At 39.4% G+C, this 12,949-nt stretch overlaps 1 long non-coding RNA gene across 1 annotated transcript in view; it reads right to left on the reverse strand.

Annotated features, from left to right (window-relative positions):
- Window positions 1-1,140: 1,140 nt before the first annotated feature.
- LOC118084659 (uncharacterized) overlaps window positions 1,141-12,949 on the reverse strand; it is a 37,197-nt gene continuing 25,388 nt past the window's right edge. Inside the window, exon 2 of the long non-coding RNA XR_015949552.1 lies at window positions 1,141-6,437. This is a non-coding gene — a long non-coding RNA (uncharacterized LOC118084659). The remainder of the gene's footprint in view (window positions 6,438-12,949) is intronic.

The raw sequence follows: 12,949 nt of genomic DNA on the forward strand, positions 1-12,949 counted from the left end.
TTAGTTTTCCTATTTAAAGGAACCCTTTTTTCTTTTCTTTTTTAAGTTATAGCACTCCCTGTTATATGAAGCAAACAATCCATTAAGTCCAATGAATGATTAAATGTGGAATTCATAAATGAAGAACAGCAGAAACAAACAAACAAAATTTGTTCTTCTGCGTGGGAACGCATAGTCGTCATATTCAAAGTGATTGATCTGAAAAGTAGCAACATTACCTTGACAGACCTTAATTCTAGAACAGTATTTTCAACTGATGACTGGAGCTAGCAGCCAAACTCCTTTTTGCCTTGACTGAGAAGAGCCTGGCATTTGCAAGTGTTACTAAGCAACAGAAAGAACAAAGGCCACATGATTCTACATAAAACTTTCTATTTAGTGAAGATAAAATACTTGTTCTAATTGTATTACTCATGCATGTGCTTCTCTTTCTCCAAGTGAGAGAAATTGCCTTCACTATGCCTTTATATGTAAACTCACAAGCTAAAACTGGTAAATCAAGCCCCCCTGCCCAGATTTTGATAAAATAGGCTATGAAACATAGTGATTTTTTAAAAAACCAATGCTAAGTCATCATATAGGATGCGGGTGGTGCTGTGGTCTAAACCACTGAGCCTAGGGCTTGCCGATCAGAAGGTCAGTGGTTTGAATCCCCGCGGCGGGGTGAGCTCCTGTTGTTCGGTCCCAGCTCCTGCCCACCGAACAGTTCAAAAGCATGTCAAAGTGCAAGTAGATAAATGGGTACCGCTCTGGCAGGAAGGTAAACAGTGTTTCCATGCACTGCTCTGGTTTCGCCAGAAGCGGCTTAGTTATGCTGGCCGGAAGCTGTCTGCGGACAAGCGCTAGCTCCCTCAGCCTATAGAGTGAGATGAGAGCACAACCCCAGAGTCGTCCATGACTGGACCTAACGGCCAGGGTACCTTTACCTTTACCTTAAGTCATTCTATAGTCTGAAAGTACTCTAACTCAATAGAGCAAGATATCAGACACCTAACCAGGGTGGATAAAAAATAGATTAAAAATTAACCCCTTTAACATTTTATTGTCATGTATTTTAATTTGAAAATGTAAATTAAAAAACCCAATTCAATCATAATAAGCATTTCTTTAAAAATAATCTGATTTAAAAAGAAACCCATATTTGATATAAAAAACTTTATTTCTGTATTAAAACTGAACCATGACCATGCAACTATTGGCAAATGGCTTTATAAGCAGCGATATGCATGAACCTTTTTCCTGTGCCCTTCTCTTCCCTTTGTGGCATGCATCAGTGAAATACAGAAATCTGTCCGAGGAAAACTGGTGGAAAGCATTGTTCAAGATTTTTTTTAAAGACCAAGTCTTCCTGAAGCAGAACCAGCAAATGCAAGCCCTGCTTCACTAACCCACAAAAATTCTTTACAAGGTCTGCAAGCATATAGATGCAGTACAAGATGATTTGGTTGGCATTGTGTACTTGAACTTTAAAAAAGCTTTCAATGAACTACATCAGTCTCATGAGTAAACTTAGCAGTCATGAGATAAGAAGAAAGGTCTTCTTGTGGATCAGGAACTGGTTATGAAACAGAAAGCAGAGGATGGGAGTAAAGGGACAGTTCTCCTAATGGACAGATGTAGAAAGTGAAGACCCTCAAGGATCAGTATTGGTGTGCTGTATTTTTTAACTTGTTTATAAATGATCTGGAGCTAGGGGTGAGCAGTGATGAGGCCAAGTTTGCTGATACTAAATTGCTCAGGGTCATTAAAACAAAAAGAGATTGTAAAGAGCTCCAAAATGACCTCTCCAAACTGAGTGAATGGGCAGTAAAATGCCAAATGATACACTTTCTTCACATATATGCTCATGGGGTCTGAACTGGCAGTAACTGACCAGGAACAAGATCTTGCGGTCATAGTGAATAGCTGAAATAATATGCCAACCCAATGTGTGGGAGCTGTGAGAAAGGCAAATGATCCCTGTGCTAGGGATAATTTGGAAAGGAGTTGAAAATAAAACTGCCAAATGTGACAGCATCTGGAATACTTTTTACAGTTTTGGTAGCCTCACTTCAAAAGGGATATTATAGAGCTGGAAAAAGGTTCAGAAAAGGGCAAATGGAATAATTAAGGAGCAATCCCTCTGTGAAGAAAGGTTGTAGCATTTGGAACTTTGGGGGTTCAGAGAATAGGTGAGTAAAATGTGACATGATAGAAGTATATAAAATTATGCATAACACTAGAACTCACTGACATCCAATGAAGCTGAACGTCAGAGGATTCAGGATGAGGAAAATAAAGGACTTCTTCATGCAATGCATAATTAAACTATGGAATTGGCTCCACAGTGATTGCCACCAATTTGGGTGGCATTAAAAGAATTCGTCTTTGGATCCATGAATTCGTCTATCAATGGCTACTGGCCACAATGGCTATGCTCTGCCTTTACAGTTGGAGGCAGCATGCTTCTGAATACCAGTTGCTGAAAACTACCGGAGGGAGAGAGTGCTCTTGTGCTTTGGTCCTGCGTTCAGGTTGCTTGTAAGCATTTGGTTGGCTACTGCGAGAACAGGATACTGGACCAGATGGGGGCCATCGGCCTGCACTGTATTCAATAGTGACAAGCCAGTTGCCCTAGAAACACCACCAGCAGGGCACAGTAGTGTGTTGTGTATAATAAATTAAGTAGTGACTTCCCATCACCCAGGAATCTCTTCGCTGGCTGACAAAACCTATCACAATTAGCAGTAGCAACTCTTATAGCATTCTTCTTGACAAACACAAGCAGCATGATTTAAGGACAATTCAGGAACCTGAACCGCATGCCAACAATGGATATTTCAACACCATTTGTGCAACCGAAATGTGGTGGGGAAGTGAAACTGCTGAGGGAGGTGACTCATTGCTAACAGTAGCACTGACATGAGTTTATGTAGTGTTGATCACTATGAATGGGGCAAAGTATGCTTGCTGGACAGCAGCTGCTCCCAAGGGCCCATGATCACCAACCCCCTCTAATCTCAGCTGTTAGCCCAATGGTCTTTGCTCTATGGCAAACCACTCACAGGAGAGAGCACTTTTTGGCAGAGAAGGCACAAGAGGGAGTACTTTCCCCAGCTCTCTTAGAGACCACTTTCCCCTGAAACCCTTGTAGCCACCTTTCCTGAAACAGGGTTCTAGATCTGCTAAATACACAAATCTCCAGAACATTATTGGTAGGAGGATTGCAGCTAGGGAAGCTTCTGTAGGAAAGTAGCTACTACAGAAAGAAATGTAGTAGACTTTCTTCACTGCTTTTGGGCACTTTGCAACAGTAAAGGGTGGTTGCAGGAATGTTACACAGGGCTACAGTATAATGCATAATTTAGGGATGGAGAAATTTGTTCAGCTCATATGTTAATCAAGACCGAAACACAACCCTCCTTCAAACCCTGTGCTTCTCCAAATTTTGCAGTGCAGTTTTCCAATGACAACAAAATGCATATATAATAATAACTACCTAAATATGTTTACACCTAGATTCTATCAATCTGGTCTGCTGAGATGGCATGCTGTATGGCTTGCACCCAGGTAACTACTGCAACATTTTGTGCTTGGCCAATTGAGAATGTTTTGCTGTCATGTTGCTTATTCATCATTCTTTTATTAACAGGCTGCTATGAATATGAGGCATATGAAGTTATGTGACGATAAGTCCATTATGTGGCATTTTAGATGCCACTCTGCAATCTCCATGAGATTACCCAAATTTCACCACCCCTACCATGATCATCTGTGTGATCATATGGCACAAACTGCACAGCATCATCAAACTATTGTCTATCATCAGCCTAACAATTCATGTTTCTGTGACTGTTTGCCTTCCACACTTCTTGAGATCCCCACTTGGAACACATTTTCCATGGCAGTGTGGCTCACAGGATCAAGCTATTGCTAGTCATATAATTGTGGATTTTTAGCTTACATTTTCTGAAGGGGAAGAAACAAAATGTCAAAACAGAAATCCACTACACACAATGATATACCGTTAGAATATAGGTCTTGGGAACATAGTGGAACTCAAGAGTTTTATATTGATTCTGAAATTTGATTCCAAGAGCAGACCTACACATTCATAAGAATTATGAGATATAGCCCTAGACAGACTGCACCACTTCAGAATGCAGGTGAGGGAAATGACTTAACTGAGTACAGTGGTACCTCTGGTTAAGAACTTAATTCGTTCCAGAGGTCTGTTCTTAACCTGAAACTGTTCTTAACCTGAAGCACCATTTTAGCTCATGGGGCCTCCTGCTGCCGCCGCGCCGCCAGAGCATGATTTCTGTTCTCACCCTGAAGCAAAGTTCTTAACCTGAGGTACTATTTCTGGGTTAGCGGAGTTTGTAACCTGAAGCATTTGTAACCCGAGGTACCACTGTAGTTCTCCATGTCAAAGACTCCCTTTCTTAAGAAATGTAGCCTGCATTCTAGCTTTGCCTCCTCACTGATGCATTAGTTCTGATGCAGAAAAGCATTCAGTTATGCATTCTAAAATGATAAAAGAAATCATGGAAGACTGTGCTGTAACAGTGTCCTTCCTACATGTGTAGAGTTAAAGGCCATTTTGATATGTTCTCAGTATTAAAAAAACTGATCTCACTGGACTATGTTAAATGCCCCTTTATAGTTTGCTCTTCTTTTTATCCAGAAAATGTAACAGCACTAACTCAAAAAAGTTATCTTTTAAAATACACTACATAGCTTGAAACGTTTAATTTCAAGAGAAAGTTACGAAGATTAAAAGAACACCAATGAATGAAAGGCTTTAAATGGTTTCACAGGAGAAGTAATTGCAACATGACATTTTTCACATACAACTCAACTTTATTTCACAATGATAAATAGGCAGTAGAATGCAGAATGAAGGTGTCAGATACAAATTTGCTTTGCAATTTCCAAGTAGCCTGAAACCCAGCAGACAATGTAGCTGTTGATTAACAAACACAGAATTCTACATTGTATGCCAGGTTCAGGCCCCAAGACTGGCTGCTCTTCTTTGATATGTTACGTATATACAGCACTAAAATTGATGGTGCCCATCCAAATAGCATATGGAGGGGATCAGTGAACTACTACTAAAAATAGTGGATATCACTATGCTCACAATCCAGTCTGCTGTGGCTTCCCATTCAATGCCCCATGGCTTCCCATTCAACAGAGCCCTGCTGGGAACCTCCTGAAGCTGCTGTGCACAGGCTCAATTGCCACATTTTAGCAAGTGTGCCCAATATATGTGTGAGCCAGATTACATTATTACATGTCTCAAACAAATATACTGTACATTTTGCTTCTGAAATGAAAAAGAACAACACAGTTGCAAAGTCTTATCCAAGTTCATTTGGAGAAACATATTGTTACAAAGCATTCCTGCTTGGCAGATGAAACTGATGGACTGCGCAGGACCAGACTTTCCTGAAAGATTGGAAGAAATTTATGGTATATTTGAAAGACAATTGTAATCAATTGACATCGCTTGTAGGGTTGCAAGAAGTTTTGTAAGGAGAACCAAATGAATTATTGCAAAAAAGGAGTAAGGAGGAGTTTATTTAGGATTTGGATTTTATAGCAAATAAAATGCAAAATCAAAAAGAAAGTTAGAAAACCATTAGTCGAGGTTGACAGAAGTCCTAGGCTGTGATAGCCAAGGGTTTGTTATATTGTATAAGATGGGATGTTATGTTCGGAAAATATGTGCAAAAACCAATAAAAATTTTTATATATACAAAGTATTCCTGCTTGACTGTATGAGATTTGAACAACAGACTGTGATTATTGTTAGAGACAGCAGCTGGTTGCTGTGCATTTTGTCTAGAATTAGCTACTGTTTATTGTAAATAGTGGTCGTTTCTATAATAAAATTATAGGCCTCTACGTGAGAGGCCTCCTTAAATTCAATCAGAAACATAAAGGCATTTCACTAGAAAGTGGGATAATTTTATTGAAAACCATTTCTAGACATACCGTGTTTCTCATATTATAAGACATGTCTTATATTTATTTTTTCCTCAAAAAAACACACTATGGCTTATTTTCAAGGGATGTCTTATTTTTTTCCTCCTCCTCCTGCCGCGGCCGGCATTGCTGCTGCGCCTATCATTATGTCTTATTTTCGGGGTATGGCTTATATTCCTTGAATGCTTAAAAATCCTGCTATGGCTTATTTTATGGGTATGTCTTAAAATATGAGAAACAGGGTAGCTCTGGACATTACTGAATAATTTTATTTTGTATCATGGAAAAGTAATAGGAGTTCAAGGTATCTAAATAGTCATCAGTGAAGAGATGCCACAAGATGTCTTCAGAGACCCAGTAGCCAGATGTAGCTGCTGATTGAGAAAACAGAATCTACACTGACTACTGAGCGACTGATGAGCAACTAAAATTTCTGGACCAACAGCACCTCCACCATTACGGCAATCCTGTGGAAAAAGAACAAGAAGTAATTATCTAGATATTATATCTTTGTAAGAGAAACAAAAACTAAACACAAACCTCAAGCCCACCACTCCACAAGTTTTTTTTTAAAGAATTACACATTCCCTCACACTCAGGCATTGCAATAAGGCTTGCTAAGTTAGGTAACTTTGACTAGATCCTTTAGGAAGCACATCTGGATGTCTTAACATCTCCTCCATATAAGGAAATCCATAACACGTCATAGTAAGAAATAGTTCTTATACCAAATTATCATGTTTCAGTGATGTATAGAAAGGAAATGTCATCAGAAACCCACCAGCCATATATATAACTGTTACCTGTTTTGCAAGATACAAATCCTAGTGTTTGTTCTTACAATTGTTCAAGGGTAATCGCAACATAGCACTATATTAGACCAAAATATCAATATAATATAAACAATGCAGTGGAAAGGGAAGGGGTGAAAGAGGGGCAACTACTTTAAGATTAAGCTACATTTCCTTTTAAACAAACCACTCATTGAATATACTGCATAGTAATCAACTGTGTACACATCACCTGAAGTAATTTCCAAGCACTTTCTAAGGCAGATCGTACTTAGTTTTTAAAAGATATTTAATAAAGTTATGCAATTTAGCACTTGCAATTACTAGTGTTGTAGAAAGCTTTCAAAATCAGTAATAAGAGTTTAGAAATATTATCTACATTCTATAATCTAACCTACGGTTATTTACCCAAGGGGATTCCCTACACAAACTAAAAAATTCTAACCTTCCAAATTTCTTTCCTATCATTTGCCGCTTCCACATTTTCACATTCACAAATAGAAGATTGAATGTGGCAGTATTTGTTTTTATAATGGATGTTGCTACTGTTCTAACTTTTAGCAGCTGATGAACCAGCTAAGTTAAAAACAAGACAACTAAAGAGTGGATACTCATTCTCTATTTCATTCATTGGTTTAAGATGGGGAGTTTTGCAAGTGCTTAAATTTGACTGGATTGTGCCCATAATGTGTTTTATCTGAAACCCTTAATGTCTACTCTCTGCATAAGAACATAGGAAGAAGCTACCAACATCTAGTGCAGCAGCTTGTTCTCACAATGCCTTTATGATGCTTTGGGTCTGCATTATAATTTGCACTAGTCAGATTTGAGTAGTTACTTAGTGAAGCTAGTCAGATTCACTAAGTAGTTACTTAGTACTGTAAAGTTATAGCCATAGGATAATTCATATTGTTGAACCAATAGGAGCATCCAATGGAATAAAAAGTAGGTCACCAAATAAAATTATTTTAAAAGACTCACACACTCGCTCATTTTCCTGTATATAAGTCCCCACTGTAATAAATGAACAGGATTGTGTGCCTGGTCAGGCCTAATAGAGCAAGTGTTTAAGATTCACTACATCATGATACACAAAAATCTTCAAACCTGGCTAAATAGTTGAGATTCAAGCAAATATTTCCTGCTGCTGTTCTAACAAGAGCTGAAAAAACACTATTCAAAGTTGGAAAAAATGTGCATAAGCTTAAATGAGACAGAGAGAAAAAATCAAATTTAGAGCACCCCTTAATTGGCTCCTTTTTAAGCTAATAATATGTCTCATTAACAGAAGGAGACTGCACCCAAGAGAAGGTCAAATAAATATTAAGCAAAATACAACATCATTATTGTGCAACAACACAAAGGCAGCTGACTCAAGGGCTTGTGAGTCACATCCCAACACACTCAGGCCTGTTCTAGCCTGAATCAAAGCACAAGTTTGCCTGGTATGATTTAATGTTCTTGAAACTGATCAATCAAATGTGCATTAGACTGGTGCACACATCAGGTGTTTTTTTTTTTAAAAAAAAATCTGGGGTGGTGGTGGAAACAATTAAAATGTATGAATTATGTACACACACATAAAGAAAAACAGGGAGAACACAGTTTCCTGCTTGAACTGCCTTAAGTAAATACAGCAAACAGACACACTTAAACTTTGGAATTAAATTTTAAGTTCATTTGGAAGGGCAATCTGCTGCAATTAATTGTAATTATGATGGCTCCAAAACTACTTTACAGTACTGGCTTCTTGAATGAATAAAACTGTTGCACCCGAAGTGTCTGCCAACCCACCATATTCCCACTACTTCTCACTGCCAGCTCTCTATGCAACCCTATTGCACGAGCAAAGCTCCCCCCCCCCGGCCGCCGCCACTGAAGTGGACAAGCCGCTGCTTGCGCATGAGCTGTACTTATATACTTTGGGCCTCTAGCAAAGCTTGTGATCACTATGAATGGCAAACACCTTAGAAGTCTTACAGAACTTCACAACAACCCTGTGAAGCAGGTCACTTACCGCCCTCATATTATAGACTGGGACCAGAGGCAAAAATAACAGTGAGCCCAAGGGCAGTTAGTGAGTTTGTGGCTGGGGTACACATCCAGAGCTAAATGTGGTATTGAGCAAGTGATAATTAAGTCACCTTAAAAAAAAAGTAAGTTGAACAGCATCCAGGGGAACTACAGCGCTGGGTGGATGGGGGACATTTATTCCCCACCGCCATACGCTTCCCAAGCTGCTATTTGTCTTAAGGGCACCTGTATGTTTTGCCACATAGGGGAATTTTATTTGGAAAGCCCTTAGGAAGAAATGATTAGCCCCCTCCCCCACTACCCCCTAGTCCTAACTAGATATGACCCTGGTTATTACTTCACTCCCAGCATTATATCTAGCTGTGCCCTTAGCCACTACGTTACACGAGTTTTCATTACGTATCTGAAGAAGCGTGCATGCACACGAACGCTCATACCAATGACAAACTTAGTTGGTCTCTAAGGTGCTACTGGAAGGAATTTTTTAAATTTTGTTTCGACTACATCAGACCAACACGGCTACCTACCTGTAACTTTCATTATGTAGGTCAGCTAAGCAAGAGTATACGGTTGCCACCTGCCAGATTCCAAACAAGCTGCCACCCAGATTTTATTTGTAATTCAGCCTCAAGTGTGTGAAGCAAAGGGTAAATATTAGGTTTTGTAAACGTTAAAAAGGTGTATATATACACCTTTACAAGAAATGTAAAACGTTAAAAAGGTGTATATATACACCTATACAAGAAATGTATCAAATCTCTGTGAGATTCTGCCCACCTCTCTATTCTTTGTTTATTCGTCATCTTAGCTTCCATAATGATTTTATGGTTGTAAGGAAGGAGGTAATGTTGATGGGAGAGCTTGTAAAATGGAAGGCTGCAACATCCACAGTGGCCAGTAAACCCTGGGCTCCTGCTGCCAATTGGGGACATGGAGGTTTTTTCCTTCCCACGCCAGGCATTGCAGCTACGTGCTTACCCTGCAGCTGAGGGAGGGGGACATGAACCCACCCACTCTTTGCTTTCATTGTGCACAGCCAGGCACATGTGCAAACTCCACACCTTGTTCTTCTACATGCACTTGGCAGGAGTAAGGTTATGTTACTTAGATGAAGAAGCACATTTGAAGCATTAACTCCTTTTATACTTGCATTATGCAATATTTAGGAAATTTTGTTTCTTAGTTCAGGAATTCAGCTAAACAGATTACTGTGTGGAAAATGCATAACATAACACTCATCTAGACTAGTATTGGGGGCAGATTGCATGAATCATAGATGTAGCTTCCCCCCGCCTTCCAAAACAAGATGACATTTTTGTACAACTTTGTGTTATCACAGAAGTGAGCTACCAGTTGAAACCTGGGTGCCTAATTAAAGCACATTCTTGCAAACTTGATTTGCTACTGTTACATACTGAACTAAGAGCCTGCATACCTTAAGAAAGGATCTATGATTTTTGTAATGATTCCAGCTCTTAAATAGCTGAAACCCTGTGACTGTTTTGGTCATACACACTCCTAACAGCTGATGGTCACTTGACTCACACTAATTAATAAAGTGCTCCATAAATTAAGTTTTGGATTGAATTAAATGTAGCCAGGGAAATTCCTGTCCAAGGCACTTTTAATCACTCTGCCAGATAATACTAGTATGAGCAGGCCTGAAGAGGTGGGTGGCTGGCACAACACTCTAGAGCGAGTTCCCAAAGGCAAAACCACTGGCATGCCCATAAAGACAGACTCAAACTAGTTTTAATTGCTGATAAACGTAATTAAGTAGCTACCTTTATCCTTGGTTATCAATAGGAGGCTCCCTGGAGGTTTGTAAATGATACTTACAAGGAAGCTTGACAAAATATTTCAGATTCCTTAGGCACTAACATAAAATTTTTAGGAATTAACTTTACAGAGAACTCAACATGGCATCAAATTCCTGGGCATCAGGTGTCTGGGCTTCTTCCAGCTCTGCTACAGATCACAAATACTTCAAGACCGTGCAACATGCTATTTTTTCTGCTGATGAAAACTCATTTTGTCTGGCAGTGGTGGACAAACAGCAGCAGCCTTAACCAATATACCAATATGACCTATTATATCAGTTGCACACTGTAAATACTCTCTCTCTCTCTCTCTCTCTCTCTCTCTCTCTCTCTCTCTCTCTCTCTATATATATATATATATATATATATAGTGGTACAACATGCTGTGGCTTACCATTCCCCACGCCCAATATATCCAGTATCCTGAAAATCCATGGGCCACAGTCTAGGGATAGACAAACCTTTCTGTCTCAATGTATTTCCATTTTCTATTGCATGTGCTCAGTGAGGCTCATTCCTAAGTTATATATGTGTGGCATTGCTGCTTTAATGCTAGATATTAGCACTACATTTATAAGGCTCTCTAAGAGCCAGGTATGTTGCTGTGAGAGCTGCAGAAAAGATGAAGGTGGCAAATTTGGATACTTAATTTATCCAGCTCATCCTTGAAGCTCATTGGCTATGGGTGGCTGAAAATATATAAAGTATGTACCGGAAGCAGATGGTATGCATTAGACTGTAAGAGCTCGAGGCATTGAGCATTTCTGAAAGATGACCAATTTTATAAAAAATCACCCTACATCTTATGAGTCCATTCCACAGACAAAATTTTCAAGACTTCAGTAACACAGCTTATCAGGTAAAATATAATTTCATAATATTTATATACCACTTGACTGTAGAACAATCAAGCGGTATATAAATATTTGTGGAACAAACAATATAAATATAATAAAAAATCACAAAGCAGTTTACAAAAAATAGCTCACACCCCATGGTTCTCCGTAGTTCTTCTGCACATCGTATTTCCAGTGTTACGCTGAAAATGCAAGAAACAGAAGTTGCTCATATGCCCTCCTCCTCCATGCTGCAATGTATGCAGCCAACCTTAATCAGAATGGACATTTGTGTGAACTCTCCGCACCATAGGAGCCAACTTCTAGGGACCAAGGTCCCTTCACCGCCGCCGCACCCCAGTTGAGGAGCATTGCCATTCCAATGGTGTGCATGTGCTGTGTCTTGTGATTATGCGGGGGGGGGGATCCAAGATGGCACCCCTGCTCCCCACATCTGGGACACAGGTATCTTCTCCTGGAATAGGTGTGCAACTTTCTTTGTTATATGGTAAAGAAGCAGAGAGAGAGAGAGAGAGAGAGAGAGAGAGAGAGAGAGAGAGAGAGAGAGAGAGAGAGAGAGAGAGAGAGAGAGAGAGAAGCAAGTCATTCATCATTTTACTACTGCTCCTCCACCCAGAGTACATTGCTAACATGCAAAGATAAGCCAAGTAAGGGCATTATATGCTTGATCCTTTGAAACTCTGGGTTCATTTAAAACTCTGTGAGCTGAATAAATAGGAATGTCACTGAGGATCTTAATCTAGTATTCTGCCAAAAAAAGAAAAAGAAAATCTTGCTTTTTAAACTGATGAAAGCTTCTTGATAGACAAGAGAAAGGTGCTGAATCCAGAAAAGATTACAACAGTAAATAAAACACAGTAAACAAAACAGGAGTGATGACATAAAGGTGTGGTCCAGTGTGAGAACATGGTTGAGCAGCAGTAACTCCAAATCACAATTGCCAATGACTTTATGAGCCCCAGGCAAACTTTTAACATCTCTGCCAAACTTACCAACCAGGGCAACATTTCCTTCACAGGATCTTAGAGTCACATCAAGATTCCTTGTGGAATCCCACAGATTTATCCAATACTTGCAATTGATGAGTAGCTTGAAAAGGTTAAGCAACCAACCACAATCCTCCTAAAAGCCATCTCAAGAGTCAGGATCATTCCATGATGCACCCAATTTAATAACATTAGCAAGCATAGTAATTTATCATCACAACAGATCAGGGAGTACGTTGAGAATTCCTTTAGCATCTTGTGAGCACAGTCTACTTCTGACTTCTAAAAACTTGAGAAATTTTCTTGCGATGCTCCTTAGCTTTCAGTTTACTGTAAGCTAAATTTCCCCCCTTGCAGAATTTAGTAGACATGGTATCATCAAAACCTCCACTTCCCTACTCTCCTCTTCAACCTCACCTGCCTTTTTCCCTTTAGGATTCTGCTTGCTGGGTTCAGAATAATAGTTAGATAATAATTTATTACTTATACCC

The sequence above is a fragment of the Zootoca vivipara genome, chromosome 4 (assembly GCF_965207765.1).
Source record: "Zootoca vivipara chromosome 4, rZooViv2.hap1.1, whole genome shotgun sequence".
NCBI lineage: Eukaryota > Metazoa > Chordata > Lepidosauria > Squamata > Lacertidae > Zootoca > Zootoca vivipara.